This window comes from Rhinoraja longicauda, chromosome 9, assembly GCF_053455715.1.
Source record: "Rhinoraja longicauda isolate Sanriku21f chromosome 9, sRhiLon1.1, whole genome shotgun sequence".
Taxonomy (NCBI): Eukaryota; Metazoa; Chordata; class Chondrichthyes; order Rajiformes; family Arhynchobatidae; genus Rhinoraja; species Rhinoraja longicauda.
Window position 1 is genome coordinate 8,823,384 of NC_135961.1, and position 24,441 is coordinate 8,847,824.

Consider the following 24,441-nt stretch of genomic DNA (forward strand, 5'->3'; position numbering starts at 1 on the left):
CCCAAATCAGATCACACTTTGGATAAAGTTCCTTTATGCGATGTACAAAAGATGGGGTGTGTAGGGAGGAACTGCAGATGGTGGTTCACACCAAAGATAGAAACAAAATGCTGGAGTAACTCAACGGGACAGGCAGCATCTCTGGAGAGAAGGAAAGGGTGATGTTTCAGGTCGAGACCTTTCTTCAAACAGTCTGAAGAAGGGTCTCGACCCGAAATATCACCCATTCCTTCTATCCAGAGATGCTACCTGTCCCATTAAGTTACTCCAGCTTTTTTTAGACCTTGCTCTTTTTGCAATGGGAAGGTTTAGAAAAGTAATTTGCACAGTAAATAAAGGAGCCATTAAACGATTCACAAAACAACGCCTCGCTCTTGAATGGTTTTCATCAGAACTTATTTTAATCATTCCCCGGAAGTGCTGTATCAGCCGTGACATTTCTAGAGCAGGTTTTTTTCTCTATATCATTGCAATGATACTAAATTTACATTCTGGAAAAGCAAAGTCATAGTTATGAAGACTACCCATCTAGATGTGACATGTTGCCCTGTGTGGGCAAGTTGGGCCGAAGGGCCTGTACCATAAGCCAGCCTCTCTTCCATTCTCAGTCTGAAGAATGGTCTCGAACCCAATATGTCACCTCCAGTATTCCTTTTCTCTTGTCTGACCCATTGAGTTACTCCAGCTTTTTGCGTCTCTCTCCCTTCCATCGACTCCATTTATACCTCACACTGCCTCGGCAGCATAATTAAGGATGAGTCGCACCCTGGCCACTCCTTCTCCCATCAGGCAAAAGGCATAGGTGTGTAAACGCACACCTCCAGATTCAGGGACAGTTTCTTCCCAGCTGTTATCAGGCAACTGAATCATCCTACCACAAACAGAGAGCAGTGCTGAACTACTATCTACCCCATTTGTGACCCTCGGACTATCCTTGATCGGACTTTGCTGGCTTTACCTTGCACTAAACGTTATTCCCTTCTCATGTATCTACACACTGTAAATGGTTCGATTGTAATCATGTATTGTCTTTCCGCTGACTGGATAGCACGCAACAAAAGCTTTTCACTGTACCTCGGTACACGTGACACTAAACTAAACTGAAACTGAAACTTTGTTGTAGAGACGGCAAAGAGTAACGTGCAATGGATACTGTGGTTTGTGAAGGAAGGAACTGAAAACGCTGGTTTACACCGAAGATAGACACAAAATGCTGGAGTAGCTCGGCGGGACAGGCAGCATCTCTGGATAGAAGGAATGGGTGACGTTTTGGGTCGAGACCATTCTTCAGACTGAGAGTCAGGAGATTGGGAGAGACAGAGATAAGGAAGGGTGTGAAAACGAGACATCAAAGGAGATGGGGGGTCAAGGGAAATGTAGAATAAATCATTGTTAGCTTGGGGAAGGTGACAACAAAGCAAACAGAGATAAGATTTAATCAGGAGGACAATTAGACTGGTCGGATGACGAGGAAGGGGGAGGGATGGAGAGAGATAGATGGCAAGGGTTACTTGAAGTTAGAGAAGTCAATATTCACGCTGTGGTTTGTTGGCTTCGCTGCCCAGTGCGTGCCTGGAATCCTCGTGTGATGTAATGTGTTCCAGCTTTCATGAGAAGCCACCTTTGCTGCCAAGGTTATATTTAGTGGTAAATATAACAAGGTTATATTTAGTGGTAAATATACAAGGTTATATTTAGTGAATACCCAGCCCCCCAGACATCAGTCTGAAGAAGGGTCTCGACCCGAAACATCACCCATTCCTTCTCTCCCAAGATGCTGCATGACCTGCTGAGTTACTCCAGCATTTTGTGAATAAATACCTTCGATTTGTACCAGCATCTGCAGTTATTTTCTTATATTATATTTAGTGGTATTAGGTAACATGATAAAACAGTTCATCCTTAGTACCGTACACCAATTGAGCATTTATATTGTATCCGATTACTTGAAGAATCTTCTTTCCTCAATTATATCAGATAAAATGACGCAATCTAATTTATAATAACCATCAGAAACTTTGACAAAACGTGTATTTTATACTGACAAAGACAGTAAGAACAACATGTCTCTTGACATCCAGAAGTTTAATTCCAATGACTTTATTAGTTAGTCACAAAATGCTGGAGTAACTCAGCAGGTCAGGCAGCATCTCAGGAGAGAAGGAATGGGTGACGTTTCGGGTCGAGACCCTTCTTCAGACTGAAGAAGGGTCTCGACCCAAAACGTCACCCATTCCTTCTCTCCTGAGATGCTGCCTGACCTGCTGAGTTACTCCAGCATTTTGTGAATAAATACCTTCGATTTGTACCAGCATCTGCAGTTATTTTCTTATATTATTAGTTAGTCATTTACTTTCTCTTTCTTCCCTCATAAAACCTTTGACTAACACGTGAGAGTTTGAGATTTAAGCGTTTGACGGCACTGGGCCTACACTCGCTGTGGTTTAGAAGAATGAGGGGGGAACCCCATTAAAACGTACAGAACAGTGAAGGGCTTGGATAGAGTGGATGTGGAGAGGGTGGTGAATCTCGTGGGAGAGTCTAGTCCCAGAGGTCATAGCCTCAGAATTAAAGGATGTTCTTTTAGGAAGGAGCTGAGGAGGGATCTCTTTAGTCAGAGGGTGGTGAATCTGTGGAGTTCTTTGCCAATGAAGGCAGTGGAGGCCAAGTCAGCGGATATTTGTGAGGCGGAGATAGATCGATTCTTGGTTAGTACGGGTGTCAGAGGTTATCGGGAGAAGGCAGGAGAATGTGGTTAGGAGGGAGAGATAGATCAGCCATGATTGAGTGGACCGAATGGACTGATTCTGCATCTATCACTTATGATCTTATGACCACTGCAAATGAAATCAGCAGGCACTTGTGGCTCCTTTCTCCCTCCTCTATCTTTAACCTCGGTTAATGTCTGCTGATAACAAATTGTAAAATGGGGGAAGAATGGAAAACTGGCTTAACCCGATCTGCTCCCCAGACTCTGAAGCAGTGTGGTGAGCAGCAACAAGAGGCTCAGCTGTGCTTTCACTTCCATCGCAAACAACACTTAGGTGTATCTAAACTAATATATCCGCACACTCACTATGTGTTATGAAATGTGTCAGTGATCCTACAAAATAGCCACTTTTTTTTAAGTTCCCCATATGAAACATCAAGTTATATGTTAAATAAATAAAATCAACCTTATTTTGCTATAGCCTCCATTGAAGCCAAACAGCAGAAGGGTCTCGACCTTGGTCTTGCGCGTTATAAATACGATCCGTAGCAAGGCACAGAGAGATACGGTCCTGATGCGGGCAAATGGGATTAGTGTAGTTGGGTAACAAGGTTCGCTTAGACACGGTGTGTGTAAGGGCATATTTCTGTGCTGTATGTCTCTATGACCTTAGCTGACTGTAGCCCTGTACAGAGTGACCATTACAAAATATCGTGTCAGGGAATGGCAACTGCTAATCCTCGGCAATGAATGAATGCCAATGGCCTTTCATTCAACTCGCACGTTCCCATTGATTTGATTTTGCATAGGAATTTCTGCTGCCTCTTCAGGGATTTTCTTTTTCATATATCTAAACCCATTATATATGATTTAAACTATCTGTGGTTCTTCTCGTTTCTAAGATTGAGTCTCTCTCCGTGAATCCTAAATACCCAAATCGATTTCCCCAAAGACTTCTCTTTTACCCATGTCAATTACTTTTATTTCTTTAGCTTTGCTGCCAATTGCACAATTCAGAGTAAAAGGACAGTTGCCTTCAGTGTTAACTCCCTGGTTTAAACTGGATTCTTGTCAACGATTCGGAAGTTAATATCCGATCGCACTAAAAGATGAAAGAACGAAAGCAGTTCTGCACATCGAGCAAAGATCGCAACTGCATTTGTGATTTTTCTTGTTTTTTTTTAAAATTAACAGCGCAAACACATATGTTTGATATTTCTCATTCAAAATACATTACTGGCCCTGATTTTGCATGTGAAAGCCAACCGTTCCTTGTCACCCCGTGCCCAAACCAACTTGGTCTGGAGGCCCTGTCTTGCCAAAAGCAACCAAGAGTGCAACATAAGGATCTGATCGGCAGGAAGACGTCAAACTGTGCAATGGAAATTCTCCATGCTTCATTTCCCCAAAAAGCACTTTTGACAGCTGGTAGCTGACATTTTTCCGAGGTATTAGACTTCTGAATCGTTAAAAATAAACTTCAAAATTAAATAAAGAAATTGACATTTTTAAATGATTAAAATGGCAAAAATAAAAAAATGAAATAAAACCAACTGCACATTTCAAAAAGACTAGAATAATTTAAAACAGCAAACAAGAAAATATACTGTTAAAAGAAAAGGAACCTAGCTTTTCTTCTCTGGAACTCTGCAAAGACAACACGGGATCCAAGAAATGATCTTCCATCCTCAATTCTGGGGACTCCCGGCAAGATGGGGCTCTGTGCCTCTACTCCTTGCTTACAAGCAGAAACTGGAGCGGGAAGACTCCATAATCTCAACCAGACTCACCTCGAAACGTCTGGATCTCAGTCAGCATCCTTCGCTGCTTGACTTCCTGACCCATAGACCACAACCAGTGAGGATAAGCAACAGAATATCTTCCATGATAATACTCAACACCGGTGCCCAACAATAATGCGTTCTCAGCCCCTCACTATACCCGCTACACTCTCGTGACTGTGCGGTCAAATTCGGCTCTAACTGCATCTACAAGTTAGCAGGTGACACACTGTGGTAGGGTGGATCTCAAACATTGAAGAGACAGAGTACTGGGTAGAGACTGAAAACAGGATGCTGAGATAAGTTTGTACGTTTATAAGTGATAGGAGCAGAATTAGGCCATTTGGCCCATCGTCAACTCCACCATTCAATCATGGCTGATCTATCTCTCCCTCCTAACCCCATTCTCCTGCTTGCTCCCCATAACTCCTGACACCCGTACTAATCAGGAATCTATCTATCCCTGCCTTAAAATGTCCACTGACGGCCTCCACAGCCTACTGTGCAAAGAATCCCACAGATTCATTACCCTCTGACTAAAGAAATTTCTCCTCATCTCCTTCCTAAAGGAACATCCTTTAATTCTATGATCTCTGGTCCTAGACTTCCCACTAGTCGAAACTCTCCACATCCATTCTATCCAGGCCTTTCACTATTTGGCACGTTTCAGTGAGGTCCTCCATTTATCTTTCTACACTCCAACGAGTAGAGGTGACAATAATAAACCAATACCAAAACCATACCAACACATGGGGAGTAAGTTTGGGACATCCGTGTATAAAATCATGAGAGGAGTAGATCAGGTAGATGCACAGAGTCTCTTGCCCAGAGTAGGTGAATCGAGGACCAGAGGACAAAGGTTTAAGGTGAAGTGGAAAACATATGATAGGAATCTGAGGGGAAACGTTTTCACACAAAGGGTGGTGGGTGTATGGAACAAGCTGCCAGAGGAGGTAGTTGAGGCAGGGACTATCCAAAGGCTTAAGAAACAGATGGACAGGTAGATGGATAGAACAGGTTTGGAGGGATATGGACCAAACGCAGGCAGGTGGGACTAGTGTAGCTGGGACATGTTGGCCGTTGTGGGCAAGTTGGGCTGAAGGGCCTGTTTCCACACTCTATGACTCTATGACTCTATTCATGTCCGACTACAAAATGCTCTGGAGGCTTGCATCTGTCGACATCTAAACAGCCAAATGCTGACCATTCCTTGTGCAACCTGGAACACTGAGTTCAATAAAAATACCTCTCTTGCAGCAAATATAAGTAACTAATATTAGATGATGTTTTTTTTTAAAGTTCTTTGACTCTGATAGTTCTGTGAAAACCACAGATCCATGCGCTGGCAAATATTATAGTTGCACTGACCCTGAAAGGAAACATAAGTTTACAGTCTCTCTCACACCTGAGCAAGTCAGATTCTGCGATGCTGTCAGCAAATAGATGTTTCTATTGATGGTCTCCAGAGAAAACTAATTTGTCCCAGAGTCAGGATTAAAAAATAAATCAGTCTCACTTCAGCCTACATGTCTTTTGAATTCCCCATGTGTCCAAGAGCTTGTATTTTGCTGGTTGACAATCCAGTGCAAATTTAACATCCTACATGGCAGTGAAAATCAAAGAGGGGTAAATATCAGAGAAATCTTCTGTGTAGTCTTCATATGATTACAATTACTACATTATCAATGTGCATGAAGAGGTCTTAGACAAACTGATCATATTAAGTAGATTTTATTTCTAAACAAATCGGATGAGACCAATTGCTAGTGACTACCTGTGAATGCTTGTGCGAACATATTAGTTAGTTAAATTGGGGCCACTTAACAATAGAAATGTGGCACAGAATAGTCTTGGTAATACATTATTATATGCAGGAAGGTGATTGATACTAGTTGCAGAACATACTTCAAAAATGTACTCTATCAACAAATGTGCAAATGCATTTCGTTCAAGATATATATCAATGATCCCTCGAAAGATTAACATGCATAAAGTGAAAAGTGAAATAATTACAAAGGAGGATTAATATTACTGTAGAGAAATGTATATGCCTCTATTTTATCATAAAGATAGAATTGTTGCATAAATTGCCATTGTTTTCCTTTGTTTATTATAATATACTACTTAGCTGATGTAAGAGTTGGGATGTAATGATGCAGATGTACAAACACTAGTCAGTCCGCACTGGAGCATTGTGTACAGTTCCAGTCACCACGCATAGACTTACCAGGATGTTGCCTGGAATGGTGGGCTGGAGTTATTAAGAGAGGTTGAATAAACTGAAGATAGACACAAAAAGCTGGAGTATCTCAGCGGGCCAGACAGCATCTCTGGAGAGAAGGAATAGGTGGCATTTCGGGTCGAGACCCTTCTTCAGACTGTTAAACCAGCAGCTGCAGTTCATTCCTACAGGTTGGATAAGCTGGGTTTATGAATGAATAAATGAATGAATGAATGAATGAATAAGTTTATTGGCCAAGTATGTTCATATACAAGGAATGCGTCTTGGTGCTCCGCTCACAAATGACAACACAAACATGCAGTTAACAATTACGAATAAAGCATAAACACATCAAAACAATAAGGTTACAACATTATGGTCTAAACATGTGGGTGAAAATAAACCAGAGCAAAAAAGAAATGACAGACTTTGGTTATTGAGTGGAACTATCACTCGTGGGAAAAAGCTGTTTTTATGTCTGGCTGTGGCTGCTTTGACAGTCCGGAGTCGCCTTCCAGAGGGAAGTGCTTCGAAGAGTTTGTGGCCAGGGTGAGAGGGGTCAGAGATGATCCTGCCCGCTCGCTTCCTGGCCCTTACAGTTCATCAATGGGGGGAAGGTTGCAGCCAACAACCTTCTCAGCTGTGCGAACGATCCGTTGCAGTCTCCGAATATCGTGCTTGGTGGCTGAGCCAAACCAGACCATGATGGAGAAGGTGAGGACGGACTCAATGAGAGCAGTATAGAATTGGACCATCATTGCCTGTGGCAGATTGTGTTTCTTCAGTTGCCGCAGGAAGTACATCCTCTGTTGGGCCGTTTTGACTGTGGAGTCGATGGTGGCCCCCATTTAAGGGCCCTGGAGATGATGGTTCCAAGGAACTTAAATGACTCCGCAGATGTGACTGTGGTGTTGTTGATGGTGAGTGGGGGGAGGGGAGGGGGAGCTCTTCAAAAGTCTACAATTAGTTCCACTGTCTTATTCCCACTGGAATGAAGGAGACCGAGGTGTAACCTTATCGAGGTTTATAACATTATGAAGGGTATAATTTTATAAACTAATTATTATTAATTTTCTTTAGTAGATTTTACACAATATCATAATATATGTTCCAATTCAAAAAGCCCATTCAATTCAAAGGGAATATTAAAACCAGGGCCCTCTTGTGGGATCAGTGCCTCTGGTATATTAAAGGGAGCCTGGGTGTCATCGCCCATGAACCAGATACTAAACCATTAGGAGAATGTAGCTCAGAAATAATAGATTGTAGGCAGGAATAAAAGTGGCAGTCAATGGAAGCAAACATGGTATCAACAAATCATCACCATTTGAGAGTAACAGGTTGTGGTGTTATGATGTGTTTTATTGAATATTGATCCGGAAGGTAAAATACATTTTACTGGAGGTCAGACAATTTCTGTGCATGTTTGAAATGATGCGACTTAACATGGTGCAAACAAGAATGTAATGTCTCCACCACAGTGACATTGTTCTACTCCCTGTGGATACAGATGGGAGCAGGATAGTGAAGAGAGAGATTTTATTTAGCTTCTAAACTTAGTAAAAAGTTAGTAATAGTTTGCAGACATCATTTGCTCACCTTCCCACTTCACTTCCTTCTGGTATAGTGACTGGATATTTATTATTATTATTTTTTTTTAGAGATACAGCGCGGAAACAGGCCCTTCGGCCCACCGAGTCCGCGCCGCCCAGCGATCCCCGCACATTAACACTATCCTACACGCACTAGGAACAATGTTTACATATTACCCAGTCAATTAACCTACATACCTGTACGTCTTTGGAGTGTGGGAGTGTTGGAGGTAGGAAGATAGAGGAAGAACTGGGAAGGGGGAGGGGAAGAGTGGGACAGAGGAACTATCTTTAGATCTCCAACTTTAGATAGCTCCTCTGTCCCTCTCTTCCCCTCCCCCTCCCCAGTTCTCCACTATCTTCCTGTCTCCACCTATATCCTTCCTTTGTCCCGCCCCCCTGACATCAGTCTGAAGAAGGGTCTCGACCCGAAACGTCACCCATTCCTTCTCTCCTGCGATGCTGCCTGACCTGCTGAGTTACTCCAGCATTTTGTGTACAAATATTTTGCTGGGTTTGAATTTGTTATGTGCCACTGAACAATCATGAGTGTAATCTAAATACCATAAATACCAGAGGACTCCTGAGCCACAACTCATGGAGATAATCATAGCCGCAGTAGGGTCAGGCCATCAGTCAGCTCTTCTATCCACACCCTCTCTATGAGGGGAGTTTATCTTTGATCCGTCTTCTTATTTTCTGGTCATATTGGAGTCTAGCAAGACAACTAGCAAAGCATCGACATATTTTAGGGAGAAAGGAAGATTCAGCTCCAAAAAGCTGTTGGATTATCAAAGGCATTGCATACACCAATCCTCGTCTTGCCTGTGCCCATGAAGTCTTGTTCAAGATGATTCCTCCACAAAGCAATCAGTAATAATCTTTTTAAGCAGAAGGCACAGAGTGCTGGACTAGCGCGGGCAGGTCAGGCAGACTGATCAGTTTGAAGAAGGGTCCCGACCCAAAATACTGCCTGTCCATGTTAAATTGAACAACTGCAAAGAAACTAGTATCTACATGGGTGGCACGGTGGCGCAGCGGTAGAGTTGCTGCCTAACAGCGCTTGCAGCACCAGAGACCCGGGTTCAATCCCGACTACGGGTGCTGTCTGCACGGAGTTTGTACGTTCTCCCCGTGACCTGCATGGGTTTTCAACGAGACCTTTGCTTTCCTCCCACACTCCAAAGACGTACAGGTATGTAGGTCAGAAGAAGGGTCTCGACCCGAAACATCATCCATTCCTTCTCTCCAGAGATGCTTCCTGTCCCATTGAGTTACTCCAGCATTTTCTGTCTACCTACGATTTAAACCAGCATCTGTAGTTCTTTCTTACACTGGTATGTAGGTTAATTGGCTGGTTGGATGATTCTGATCAACAACCAGATTGGTTAAAGATGGAGAAAGAGGATTGTTTACCATTTGATATTGGTGCGATCCTCTTAGCTCCAATAAATTTAAATAAAAAAACATATGGAGGTAATCCCATTATACACAGTGTTATCCGTACCTGGAAACAATTAAATCTTACTTTAAAATTGAGTAAATTATCTGTTTTCCTTCCTATTGCGAATAACCCTTCTTTTAAACCGTCTGTCTTAGATAGAGGATTTGCTCAATGGAAAAGTTATGGAATTAAAAGGGTGGGAGATCTTTATCATAAGGGAACTTTTCTTTCTTTTCAGGATTTACAGCAGAAGTACGGATTACATGTTAATAATTATTTTAGATATTTACAACTTAGAGACTATGTAAAATTACACATGCAAGAATATAAGTTTAGAGGTCCAGAAACACTTGATGTATGCCTCAATCGACATTATAATTCAAATAAATTAATATCCTTTATTTATAATACTCTCCTAGACACTGACATTCCGTCATCAGAATCTTATAGACGAGCATGGGAGGACGAATTGAATCAACTCATAATGCAAGATATATGGGATGAAAGTTTACAACATATACACCAATGTTCATTAAATACTAGACATTCCTTAATACAATTTAAAATAATACATAGATTACATTATTCGAAGACGAAATTAAATAGGATTTTTCCTAGTATCTCTCCTATTTGTGATAAATGTCAATTTCAAGAAGCTAATTTAACTCATATTTTCGTAACTTGTATAAAAATGCAAAACTTCTGGTTGGAGATTTTTAAAATAGTTTCTAAAGTTATCAACAAGCAATTGGATATGGATCCAAAATTAATTATATTAGGATTATCAGAACATACTACAAACTTTACAACAAGTCAGGTACATTTTCTTGATTACAGTCTAATAACTGCGAAAAAATTAATACTTAAATTTTGGAAAAAAACAATAACCCCCACAATTAAAATGTGGGCTACGGAAATGACAGAGACCCTGCATTTGGGAAAAATAAGATTTGCCTTAATTGACAAACCTGAGTTATTTTTTAAAATATGGTCTCCATTTATTGAATTTTTAGAAAAGTAAATGGGTTTGGCACAGGACTAAAATAAAAATTTTAAATTAAAAGTTGAAACTTGAGTTAAGGGTTGGATGTACAACTGTGGTTATTGTCTCCCGGATCTACCCCCTTTAATTTTTATAGTTATATATTTTTTTTTAATCCTCTTATTCTCTCTTCCCAATAGTTTATATATATATATATATTTTTTTTTTCCTTTCTTCTTTATTTTTTATTTTCTCTCTTTAAAAATTTAAAAATTGAAGCTATGTAAGAACTCTGTAACAAATGTGTCTTTTATTTCTATTTGTACATATGCTTTTCAAAAATATTTAAAAAAAATTTTTAAAAATTTAAAATTGGCTTGGCGTATGTGCAAGCAAATTGTCCCTAGTGTGTGTAGGATAGTGTTAATGTGCGGGGATTGCTGGTCGGCGCGGACCTGGTGGGCCGAAGGGCCTGTTTCCGCGCTGTATCTCTAAACTAAATTAAACTAAACTAAACTAAAGTAAAAAAGTTCCTTGTTTGTACATCCTTCTAAGCAGCATGGTTAGATAGACAAATCGAATTAACTGAAATGGCCGCAAAGGTGCATTGCAGAGGATTTACAACATCACTGCATAAGCTGTAATCTTTAGATACATGTGGATGTTTTGTATACAGAAAGTGCAATCAAAGGTCTCATTCTGCATTTTGCATGTTACGAGGTGCTGATCCTAAACAGAGGTTAATCTTATGCTGCTCCACCCTGTGATGGTCATTAAAATACATTTTATCCAATGGGTTTCTACAATAGGCTGCCTAAACGTAATGTGTTTATGTGTATCATCACCCTGGAAAGTTGCAACAAGTGGAATAGCACTTTAAACCTCTTGTTGCAAGTGAAAGGTCATTGTTTCACAGTGAGAAAATCGGCCTTACAGTAAACGTAAAATGATTTGGAGCTAAATTTCAGCTTCTTGCCTACGTGACAATCAAATTACAAAAATACAAAATACATTTCAACCCCTTGGATAATCCCAAGAGATTTCAGAAGTACATAAAGGGGAAACAGGGTAACCAGAGGGAGAAAGAGACCCATCAGGAATCAAAGCAGCAAGGTCCTCAATGAGTATTTCCCCTCTGTTTTTACTGTGGAGAAAGACGTGGACTTGCGGCAATCAATGGGAGTGTCTTGAGGGCAGTCTGTATTATGGTCAGAGAGGTGCTGAAGATCCTGACGCACATGAAGGTAGATAAATCTCCCAGGGCCTGGCCGGATATATTTGAAGACACTATGGGAAGCTGGAGAGGAAATTGTAGGTGCCCTGGCTGAAATTTACAAGTTGTCCTTAAAATATGGGTGAGATGCCAGGAGACTGGAGGGTGGCAAATGTTGTGCCTGTGGCGGTCCCTGGTGGTGAGCCACGCATGGTGCGAACCCTCGGCTCGGGGGGGGGGGGGGGGGGTGGGGTCAAGGAACTTGGAATGGGGAGGAGTGGCGGCTGGTAGTGGAGCTCCAGGAAGTGTTGGACTGGTTGGGGGTTTGGGGAGCTGTTGGGTGCTTGAGGAATAAAGAAAACTTCGCTTGACACGTGTCCCGCTTCATTGGTTTTGCTTGACACTCGTGTCCCGCTTCATGCCTCTAGGCAGGGAACAGCCTGGGAACCACAAGCCAGTGAACCTAACACCTGGAGTTAGAAAGTTACCAGTCGGTGTTCTGAGGGCTAGGATATACATGCATTCAGATGGCCAAGGGCTGATTCGGGATAGTCAGCACGGTTTTGTATGTCAGACACCGTGTCTCACGAATCTGGTTGGGTTTTGAGAAGATGTGGCCAAAAAGGTTGATGAGGGCAGAGCTGAAGATATTGTACATATGGATTTCAGCAAGGCATTTGACAAGATTCCATATGGTGGGCTGCTCTGGAAGGTTCGAGCGCATGGGACCCAAGGAGGAATAGTTATGGAAGGAAGCAGAGGGTGATGGTGGAAGGTTGTGTTTTGGACTGGAGGCCTGTGACTAGTGGTGTACCTCAGGGTTCGGTGCTGAGCCCGTTGCTGTTTGCCATCTACATCAGTTATTTGAATGAGAACGTACAGGGCATGATTAGCAAGTTTGCAGGCACTAAAGTGGGTGGTAGATATTTATATGACGACATTGAAAAAATCATCCACGCATTCATTTCCTCCCGCCTGGACTACTGCAACTCCCTGTACACTGGGATCAGCCAATCATCCCTGACCCGCCTGCAATTGGTCCAAAACGCCGCAGCGAGACTCCTGACGGGTACCCGTACAAGGGATCACATCACCCCGATTCTGGCCTCTCTCCACTGGCTCCCAGTACGGTACAGAATCAACTTCAAGCTCCTCCTATTCACATACAAAGCCCTACACGGGCTTGCCCTCCACTATATCAAAAATCTTCTAACCCACCACTCTATCTCCAAGTCCCTCAGGTCGGCCGACTTGGGGCTACTCACTATCCCGCGGTCTAGGCTTAAGCTCAGGGGTGACCGTGCTTTTGCGGTTGCAGCTCCTAGACTGTGGAACAGCATCCCTCTCCCCATCAGAACTGCCCCCTCCATCGACTCCTTTAAGTCCAGGCTCAAAATCTATTTCTACTCCCTAGCGTTTAAGGCCCTCTGAGGGGGCGCTGTGAACTGTTTATGTATGTGCTGTTATGTTTGTGTGCTATTGTATGTTCGTTCTTAGTACCTGAACTGATGTACAGCACTTTGGTCAACGTGGGTTGTTTTTAAATGTGCTACACAAATAAAATTGACTTGACTTGACTTGACTATATATAGTGAAGATGGCTGTCAAAAATTGCAGCAGGACCTTGATCGGTTGAGCAGGTGGGGTGAGGAATGGTTGACGGAATTTAATACAGAGAAATGTGAGGTGTTGCATTTTGGGAAGTCGAACAAGAGCACCACATACACAGTGAACAGTAGGGGTCTGTGAAGTGTTTTAGAGCAGAGGGATCTAGATATGTAGGTACATAGTTCCTTGAAAATGGCATCACAAGTTGACAGGGTGGTTAAAAAGATTTTCAACACATTGGCCTTCATCAGTCAGAGTATTGAGTATACAAGTTGGGAGGTCATACTACAGTTGTGTAAGACATTGTCAAGGTCACATTTAGAATATTGTGTTCAGTTTTGGTCACCATGTTATAGGAAAGATGTTGTCAAGCAGGAAAGGTGCAGGGAAGATTTATGAGGATGTTGCCAAGACTCAAGGGCCTGAGCTATAGGGAGAGGTTGAGCAGGCTAGGAATTTATTCCTTGGAAGGCAGGAGGATGAGGGGTTATCTTATAGAGGTGTACAAAATTGTGAGAGGGATATATTGAGTAAATGCACAGTTTCATTTCACCCAGAGTTAGGAAGATCAAGAACCAGAGGACATAGGTTTAAGATGAGGGGGAAAGATTTAACAGGAACCCAAGGGGTAACTTATTTGCACAAAGGGTGATAGGTGTATGGAACAAGCTGCCAGAGGAGGTAGTTGAGGTGGGGACTATTATATCATTTAAGAGACAATTGGACAGGTTCATGGATAGGACAGGTTTAGAGGATTATGGGCAAGAATGGGCAGATAGGACTATTGTAGATGTTGGTATGTAGCCCGAAGGGCCTGTTTCCATGCTGTATGACATTTTATTTTCCTTAAGAATGAAAGAAACCTGTGAATTGTATGAATCTGAGTGGAAACAGCCTCTTCATTCAGCTTTGTACACAAACTACAGCAGATATTATTTTGATTCTGTAAAAAACGACTAAATTTTTGTCGACACTTTTTGTGCTATGTTTAGTAACTTATTAACTTTATTTATATGCTGTAACTGTAATTCTTTTTGTGCACAACCCGCAGGCATTGCCACTTTCATTTCACTGCACATCGAGTATGTGTATGTGACAAATAAATTTGACTTGACTTGACTTGATACCATTCAGCCACCACCGAAATACCTTAATAACATAAAAGAAAAGTATATGTAGCAATATAAGAAAAATGCAATTTTCAGTTCAGGAGATCAATCTGTATCATTGACTTCTCCAACTTTAGGTAGTTCCTCTATGGAACTCGTGTGCGGCACGGTGGCGCAGCGGTAGAGCTGCTGCCTTACAGCCAATGCAGCACCGGAGACTCAGGTTCGATCCTGACTACGGGCGCCGTCTGTGCGGAGTTTGTACGTTCTCCCTGTGATCTGCGTGGGTTTTTATCCGAGATCTTCGGTTTCCTCCCACACTCCAAAGACGTACAGGCATGTAGGTTAATTGACTGGGTAAATGTAAAAATTGTCCCTAGTGTGTGTAGGATAGTGTTAATGTGTGGGGATCGCTGGGCTGCGCGGACCCGTTGGGCCGAAGGGCCTGTTTCTGCGCTGTATCTCTAAATCTAAATCTAAAAATCTAAAAATCAGCCTTCTGTATTTATTCATAGAATGGAAACTTCTTAATATTATATAACCTTCTGCACTCTATTGGACTGTTTCGTTGCATCCATCCACAATACACTGTTGTGTGTAGAAAGGAAAAATAGAATGGAAAGCCAAAGACCGGGAGATGAGTTAGGAATGGGAAAAAAAAACATTAAAGAAGCAAATACTGTAAGTTAGAACGAGTGATGACTGGGATTTTTTTAAGATGGACAGCAAAAAAAAATAGTGAAGGTTCAGGTACCATAAATGTGTTGCAAAAAATACATGTGAAATGTGGAAAATAAAAATTCACATTTGCACAGTTAAAAAATATATAAAGTAGAATTTACAGCTGCAGATGCTGTTATTAAACCAAAGATAGACACAAAAAGCTGGAGTAACTCAACGGGTCAGACAGCATCTCTGGAGAAAAAGGGAATAGGTGACGTTTTGGGTCGAGACCCTTCTTCCAAGATGAAACCCGAATCATCACCTATTCCTTTTCTCCAGAGATGCTGTCCGACTAGCTCAGTTACTCCAGCTTTTTGTGTCTATCTTCATGATACACTGTTTCAAGCACTGACCATTTTTTCCTGTAAGTTCATCTTTATATATTTTTAAACTTCTTCGTATTGGCCAAATGTGTATCTTTATTTTCCATATTTCACATATATTTTTCAATGCACTTGTGGTACCTGCGTTTTCACTCTCCCTTTGTTGTCCATCTTAAAAAAATCCCAATCACCGCTTGTCCCAACTTCTCTCCTTCTTGGTCTGAAGAAGGGTCTCGTCCTGAAACGTCACCCATTCCTTCTCTCCAGAGATGCTGCCTGTCCCGCTGAGTTACTCCAGCATTTTAGTGTCTGTCTTCGATGTAAACCAGCATCTCTGATGCTCTCTGATTTGCTAAGTGCTTCCAGGATCATCTGTTCTTACTTATGATTTCTAATCTCTGTGGCATTTTGCTTGGGATGGTGCATAAACGTAAGTTGTTGTTGACGATTATAATATAATCAATTTCAGCAAGATTAATCATTTTTTATTGATCACACCGATTTTATTAATGGTTTTGCCCAAAATGGGGTGGGGGAACGGAATATTCCACTCAGTGAAGGCTGCTGCACACAGTACATTGCATGCACAACAAACAGCTTTAAACAAACAGTTACAATAATGAAAGGAAGACGTTAATTTATGTAGCACCTTTCCAGATTCCCCAAAGCACTTTGTAGCCAATGAACTGTAGAGTCACTGTTGTAATAACCACCCTCCACAGTCCTGCACTCAGCAATGTGATAATGGTCAGATAATCTGTTGTAAATATTGGCCAAGATGCAGGGTTAATGGAGTCATAGTCATAGAGTCATAAGGCATGGAAATAGGCTCTTTGGCTCAACTTGTCCATACTGAGACCCTGATGCCCCATCTACACTAGTCCACATTTGCCCCATATCCCTCTGAACCTTTCCTATCTGTGAATTTGTCAAAAATGTCTTTTAAGTGTTGTACCTGCAACCAGTGCCTGCCTCCATTACCTCATCAGTCAGCTCATTTCATACACCCACCACCTTCCATGTGAAAAGGTTGCCCCTCAGGTTACTATTAAATCTTTCCCCTCTCACCTTCAACCTATGTCCCCTGGTTCTTGATTCTTCTACACTTGGGAAAGGACTCTGAGCATTTACCCTATCTATTTCCCCCATGATCTCATACACCTTTACAACATCACATTTCAGCCTCCTGCACTCTAAGAAATAAAGTCCTTGCCTGCCCAACCTTTCCCTGCAGCTCAGGCCCTCTAATCCTGGCAAAATCTTTGTAAATCTTCTCTGCACTCTTTCAAGCTCAACAGCATCCTTCTTATAGTGAGTGATAAAAACTGAACACAACTCCAAATGTGGCCTCACCGACATCTTGTACAACAATAACATAACATCCTAACTTCTGTACTCAATACCCTGGGTGATCAAGGCTAATGAACTGAAAAAAAAAATTGACCACCACATGTACATGTCATGCCACTTTCAAGGAATTTTGTACCTGTGCTCCTCTATCCCTATGCTTTACGACACTCCCCAGGGCCCTGCCATTCACTGTGAAGGTCCCGCCATGGTTTGAAGTCAGAAAATGCAACACCTTGTACTTATCTGTATTAAACTCTATTAACCATTCCTCGTCCCGTTTGCCCAACTTAGCAAGATCCTGCTCTAATTCCCCAGTTCCTCGTCAAACTAGTGTCATGGTAGGAGCCACGACCGCCCCGACGTGCAGCGGCAGCGTCTTCGCCCGCCCCGGATCGCGGGGCTTGGGTCGGCCCGCTGCGGACCTTTCACCGTCCGGCGCGGCCTGGACCGTGGCAACTTCAACAGCCTGAGAAGACGGCAGGGGCAGAGGAAAGACATTCTGGCCTTCCATCACAGTGAGGAGGTGACTGGAGGAGACTCACTGTGATGGATGTTTCTTTTTTTGTTTTGTGTTGGTTGTGATTGTGTGTGAAATTGTTTATTTTTATTGCTCTATTGCTGGACTGTGGGTGACCTTTCATTTCACTGCACATCTTGTATGTGTATGTGACAAAGAAACTTCACTTGGTATCTTTGCAACCAGTTGAAAGATCCCCTGTTTTACATTTCATATGAAGAACAGCAGCTCTGAGAACATTGTACTCTCTCAGATTGCACTGCATTCATAACCCAGAACTTTATTTTGTGGAAGTGAGAGCCTTTGTGTTGGAATTGAGCCCATTTATTTAGAAGTGAGTGTACTGTAGCTGATGTACCACATTTTCCCAAACCCATTTAATTACATCTCATTATAACCATTCACGCATTTTCTTGTCTCCTTGATGATATTATAATATATTAGCTGGAAAAGGTGCAGAAAAGATTTACGAGGATGTTGCCAGGACTAGAAGGTCTGGGCTATCGGGAGGGGTTGACGAGGCTGGGATTCTATTCCTTGGAGCGCAGGAGGTTGAGGGATGATCTTTTAGAGGTGTACAAAATCATGAGAGGAATAGATCGGGTAAATGCACAGAGTCTCTTGCCTAGTGCAGGTAAATTGAGGACGAGAGAACATAGGTTAAAAGGGTGAAGAGGAAAAGATTTAATGGGAATCTGAGGGGTAACTTTTTTACACTGAGGGAGTTGGGTGTATGGAACAAGCTGCCAGAGGAGGTAGTTGACGCAGGGACTATCCCAACGTTTAAGAAAGAGTTAGACTGGTACATGGATAGGACAGATTTGGAGGGATATGGACCAAATGCAGGCAGGTGGGACAAGTGTAGCTGGGACATGTTGGCTAGTGTGGGTAAGTGGGGCCGAAGGTCCTGTTTCCACACTGTATCACTCTATGACTCTATGACTCTATACACTAATGCTGATTACTTTAGGTGTAGAATCATGCACTAGCTGTTTACTCTAATTCAATAATGGCTCATAATTTCCTGTCAAAATAATGGTGAAGTTAAAAGCACGTGCCATTATTTATGTGCAAGAACACTTGCAACTTCAGACAAATTAAAATTTATGTCCAGTAATCTAAGAACTACTCTTTGAGATACATCAATCCTCTGGAAGCTTTATTGAAATAACTTTCCTATCCTACCATTGAATTGTGTGATCGGTACAAACCAAACAAGCAGTGGAAACTTAGGGCTCCATCTAAATACCCTATTAATAATGTAACTATTAGGTAATATTAAGCAATACCATCGAAGTTGGGAGGTCATGTTGCAGTTGTACAAGATGTTGGTGAGGCCGCAACTAGCATATTGTGTTCAGTTCTGGGCAACATGTTATAGGAAAGATATTGTCAAGCTTGAAAGGGTTCAGAAAAGATTTACAAGGATGTTGCCAGAACTAGAGGGTGTGAGCTATGGGGAGAGGTTGAGTAGGCTGGATCTCTATTCCATGGAGCGCAGGAGGATAAGGGGAGATCTTATAGAGGTGTACAAAATCTTGAGATCGGGTAGATGCACAGGGTCTCTTGCCCAGAGTTGGGGAATTGAGGACCAAAGGACGTAGGTTCAAGGTAAAGGGGAAAAGATTTAATAGGAATCCGAGGGGTAACTTTTTCACACAAAGGGTGGTGGAACAAGCTGCCAGAGAAGGTAGTTGAGGCTGGGACTATCGCAACGTTTAAGAAGCAGTTAGACAGGTATATGGATAGGACAGGTTTGGAGGGATATGGACCAAACGCGGGCAAGTCGGACTAGTGTAGCTGGGACATTGTTGGCCATTGTGGGCGAGTTGGGCCGAAGGGCCTGTTTCCACACTGCATCACTCTATGACACTATGACCAATCAACTTATGTTAACACTGAAAATTAACAGCTGTGAAGTTGAAATATAATTCTTTCCAGTTTCAATTATTATTAGTTTTAATCTTCAATTTTGAGTTGAGTGCTTTTTTACTTCTGTTTTATTTCATTTTCTGCGCTTGATAGTGTAACAAATTACTGCAAACTAAAATATACTTTTTTTATAAACTAGTTTCAATTTCTCATAACATATTCCAACACTGCAAATTTCCCCGGTGTGGGACAAATAAAGGAATATATAATAATAATAATAATAATAATAATTATTATTATTATAGACAATAAACAATAGACAATAGGTGCAGGAGGAGGCCATTCGGCCCTTCGAGCCAGCACCACCATTCAATGTGATCATGGCTGATCATTCTCAATCAGTATCCCCTTCCTGCCTTCTCCCCATACCCCCTGACTCCATTATCCTTAAAAGCTCTATCTAGCTCTCTCTTGAATGCATTCAGATAATTGGCCTCCACTGCCTTCTGAGGCAGAGAATTCCACAGATTTACAACTCTCTGACCGAAAAAGTTTTTCCTCATCTCCGTTCTAAATGGCCTACCCCTTATTCTTAAACTGTGTATTATTATTATTATTATTATTATTATTATTATTATTATTATCATTATTATTATTATTATTATTATTATTATTATTATTATTATTATTATTATTATTATTATTATTATTATTATTATTAGAGGTTTCGATTGCCAGTGGAAACTGTGGTTTAGTGTGAATTTTTGATATCTTTTCCTTTAGTTTAACGTTAGATGACCATCAGTTTTATGGAACAAAAATATATGTTTGGAAATTAATCTCTGGTCAGTGATACTGCAGATAGATTAGAATGTACTGCGATGTTTTCAGTGTCATCAATGGGGGATGAATTTCTCAGCCATTTTGTTTACCCACAAGATGAGGATACAGTGCTGGAAAATGGGTCTAAAGACCCAAAGATCTTTGTTTCCGGTCACCACCCTGAATGTAGTTCCTTTCTACACATTGCATTTGCTCCACTGTCAAATCTCCTCAAGAAGTTCTCCTCCTTTCGCTGACGGGAGTTCTGCAGGTCTAAAGAAGGGTCTCAACCCAAAACATCACCCTTTCCTTCTATCCAGAGATGCTGCCTGTCCCGCTGAGTTACTCCAGCATTTTGCAAGTCTTTCTGCGGAGTAAACCAGCATCTGAAGTTTCTCCCTGCACCCTAAAAGTAGTGATGAGTATCAACTACTAGTTGCACTTATATGCAAGAAAGAACTGCAGATGCTGGTTTAAATCGAAGGTAGACACAAAATGCTGGAGTAACTCAGCGGGACAGGCAGCATCTCTGGAGAGAAGGAATGGATGACGTTTCGGGTCGAAACGTCACCCATTCCTTCTCTCCAGAGATGCTGCCTGTCCTGTTGAGTTACTCCAGCATTTTGTGTCTGCTAGCTGTACTTAACTCTCTATTCATTCTCTCCCACTGAATCAATGGAACCAAATGTGTAAAGTGGGCACACTATCAGAGGCTGATAGTCATGCAGACATTTGGAAATGGTCACTTGTGGCAAATCCTACCCCATGACAACCTGTTTTATCTCTGTGATTCTAATACCCACTGAGGCAGAGAAACCAGACTCTTATTTCTAAATAAAGCATTCACAGCATCAATGAGGTTGATTTGATAACTGGTTTTGTAAAGTATCATGGGATATTTGACTGCATTAAGAGAATCACATAGTTGGGGCACAGTGGCACAACTGATAGAGCTGCTGCTCATTACACCAGAGTCCTGGGTTCGATCCTGACTTCGGGTGATCTCCATGGCAACACGGTGGCGCAGCGGTACAGCGAATGCAGTGCCGGAGACACGGGTTCGATCCTGACTACGGGTGCCGTCTGTACGGAGTTTGTACGTTCTCCCCGTGACCTACGTGGGCTTTCTCCGAGATCTTCGGTTTCCTCCCACACTCCAAAGACGTATAGGTTTGTAGGTTAATTGGCTGGGCAAATGTAAAAATTGTCCCTAGTGTGTGTAGGACAGTGTTAATGTGTGGGGATCGCTGGGCGGCGCGGACCCGGTGGGCCGAAGGGCCTGTTTCTGCGCTGTATCTCTAAATCTAAAAACAATCTAAAAAAATAAAATTGCCATGTGGATGAAAAATAGTTCAATCATTGATAGTTTGCATCTTTAAAAAAAGATACAGCATGAAAACAGGGCCTTCAGTCCACTGAGGCCTCGCCGACCAACCATTCTCCCTCTGACCACATGGGTTTCCTCAAGGTGCTCTGGTTTCTACCCACATCCCAAAGATGTACGGATTTTTTACATTAATTGGCCTCTGCAAACTGCACCCTAATGTGCGTAGGGAGTGGATGTGAAGACGGGATAACACAGAGGGAGTGTGAATGGGTGATCGATGGTGGGCGCAGACTCGGTGGGCCAAAGGGCCTGTTATCATGCTGTATCTTTAAAACAAAAGAAGCAAATTATTGTCGATTGAGCTATTTTTCTTAGCCGTTCAAGAATTAATGGTACTATAGGCACGAAAAAAGGGTCACCTCATATGCCGGGTGGCATTGTTCTAGATATGCGGCACTCTAAATCGATACCAATACCTACATTGCCTATCCTGTTCAATCAGGAGTATTTCACTTTTAGTTTTTTTTTAATTTTTGAAATTGAAAGGACAAAAAAAAAAAAATCAGAGGCAGGTTGATGTGCTCCACAATCCGATCACTCTTCACCGGATTCACTGCTCGTGCTGTTGCCTGTTACGGAGTGCAATTTGTCTCAATGGAGCTTTTTCTCTTTTGAGGGTAGATGGCTTAATTCATGTCCCTGACACAAACCAATGCATGCCTGGAGTGTATATCTGGAACGCAGGGTCTGAGGTCAGAAGCAGTTGCAATATAAATCTCTCATGATCCATAATCCTGCAGGTCCCAATGACCCCGGCGCCCAAATTCCCAATATGCATTCCAGGCACACGAAGCTCTCTGTCAGGAATGTGAATGAATAAAATTGTTTTCTTTTTCAAAATTATATATTTGTCTTTCAAATGTTTGATGGAACTAGCTGAAAACCTCTTTGCCCTGCTATGAATTACCAATCTACCTCAAATCTCTGCTGATGAGCTCTTAGCTAAAATAAATCAGCGAGATATTTAAAATTTTAAATCAAATTGAAATGGAAAGATCTTCCTGCTGAGATACTCTTTCACCATTCCCTCTAAGTGTTGTTAAGGCTTACTCAATAGACAATAGACAATAGACAATAGGTAGAGGAGGAGGCCATTCGGCCCTTCGAGCCAGCACCGCCATTCAATGTGATCATGGCTGATCATTCACAATCAGTACCCCGTTCCTGCCTTCTCCCCATACCCCCTGAATTCTCTGCCTCAGAAGGCAGTGGAGGCCAGTTCGTTGGATGCTTTCAAGAGAGAGCTGGATAGAGCTCTTAAGGATAGCAGAGTGAGGGGGTATGGGGAGAAGGCAGGAACGGGGTACTGATTGAGAGTGATCAGCCATGATCGCATTGAATGGCGGTGCTGGCTCGAAGGGCTGAATGGCCTACTCCTGCACCTATTGTCTATTGTCTATTGACTCCGCTATCCTTAAGAGCTCTATCCAGCTCTCTCTTGAATGCATTGAATGCAAAAAACACTCAATTTGTTCTGCTTCTTGTCAGTTATTCAGGGGTTACACATCAAGTATGATTCCGACATCCGTAAAGTCCTTTGTTTTAAAGAATGAAATAAAATGTACTGAATGTATTTGATCGAACAAAATATTCTCGCAAAGCTGAGTCTGGGAACATTTAAAATATCTGAAGTTAGAATTACATCGATGGAGGGGAAAGTAAAAAGATGTCGAAGTTCAGAACAGTTGACCTTTAAGTAAGTGAGATTGTGGAGTTAAACGAGCAACCAACTATAAAATTAAGCTAAGTGCAGCTAATGACACAAAAGTGCTCAATTTATGGACATGAAGGAGATTATGATTAGACGACAGATTCTTCCTGGAAGAAAATGGTTCATATGCCTGAGGCTTTAAGCATGCAACCTGGTCATCCTTGGAGATCAGTCATGTCAATGGATTGTTGATTATCGTTAGTCCTCTGCTGGATCTTCAAAGGATATCTCAACAGCTTTAAGGAATTGAGCCTAAACGCATTCCATTCACCAACACACAATATTTATGAAGAACATGGATGGGAAACTTTGACTTTCTCTTGCCAAAGCAGCCTGCTGAGTTTCTTTTCTCACCATTCTTCCTGGAGATGGTTCAACTGACATTAGAAGCTCTGAATGTACAGTGTACACAGCACCATCACCCTTTTCCAAAACATGTCAGCCAAGCCATCACTGAAAGCACCACTGACAATTTAGGCGTGAAGTGCACACAGTTTTGGTTCCACAGTCCTTATGTTTTACACCAAACATTGGATTATAAACTGGGCCAGATTGAAAGCTTTGGCGGGTTGCCTTGGGAGTTCAGTTTCCAGAGCTGGACTTGTAATTTTTGTGCAAATAAAGTCAATCAGTCATATGAATTTTGTCGGATGGTACTTTCTTCCTTGAAAGCCTTTTTAGCTTTAAAACTAAAATGAGATGAACCTTATTATGTCCTTATAAGAAAATAACTGCAGATGCTGGTACAAATCGATTTATTCACAAAATGCTGGAGTAACTCAGCAGGTCAGGCAGCATCTCGGGAGAGAAGGAATGGGTGACGTTTAGGGTCGAGACCCTTCTTCAGACCGATGTCAGGGGGGCGGGACATAGGAAGGATATAGGTGGAGACAGGAAGATAGAGGGAAATCTGGGAAGGAGGAGGGGAAGAGAGGGACAGAGGAACTATCTAAAGTTGGAGAAGTCGATGTTCATACCACTGGGCTGCAAACTGCCCAGGCGAAATATGAGGTGCTGTTCCTCCAATTTCCGGTGGGCCTCACTATGGCACTGGAGGAGGCCCATGACAGAAAGGT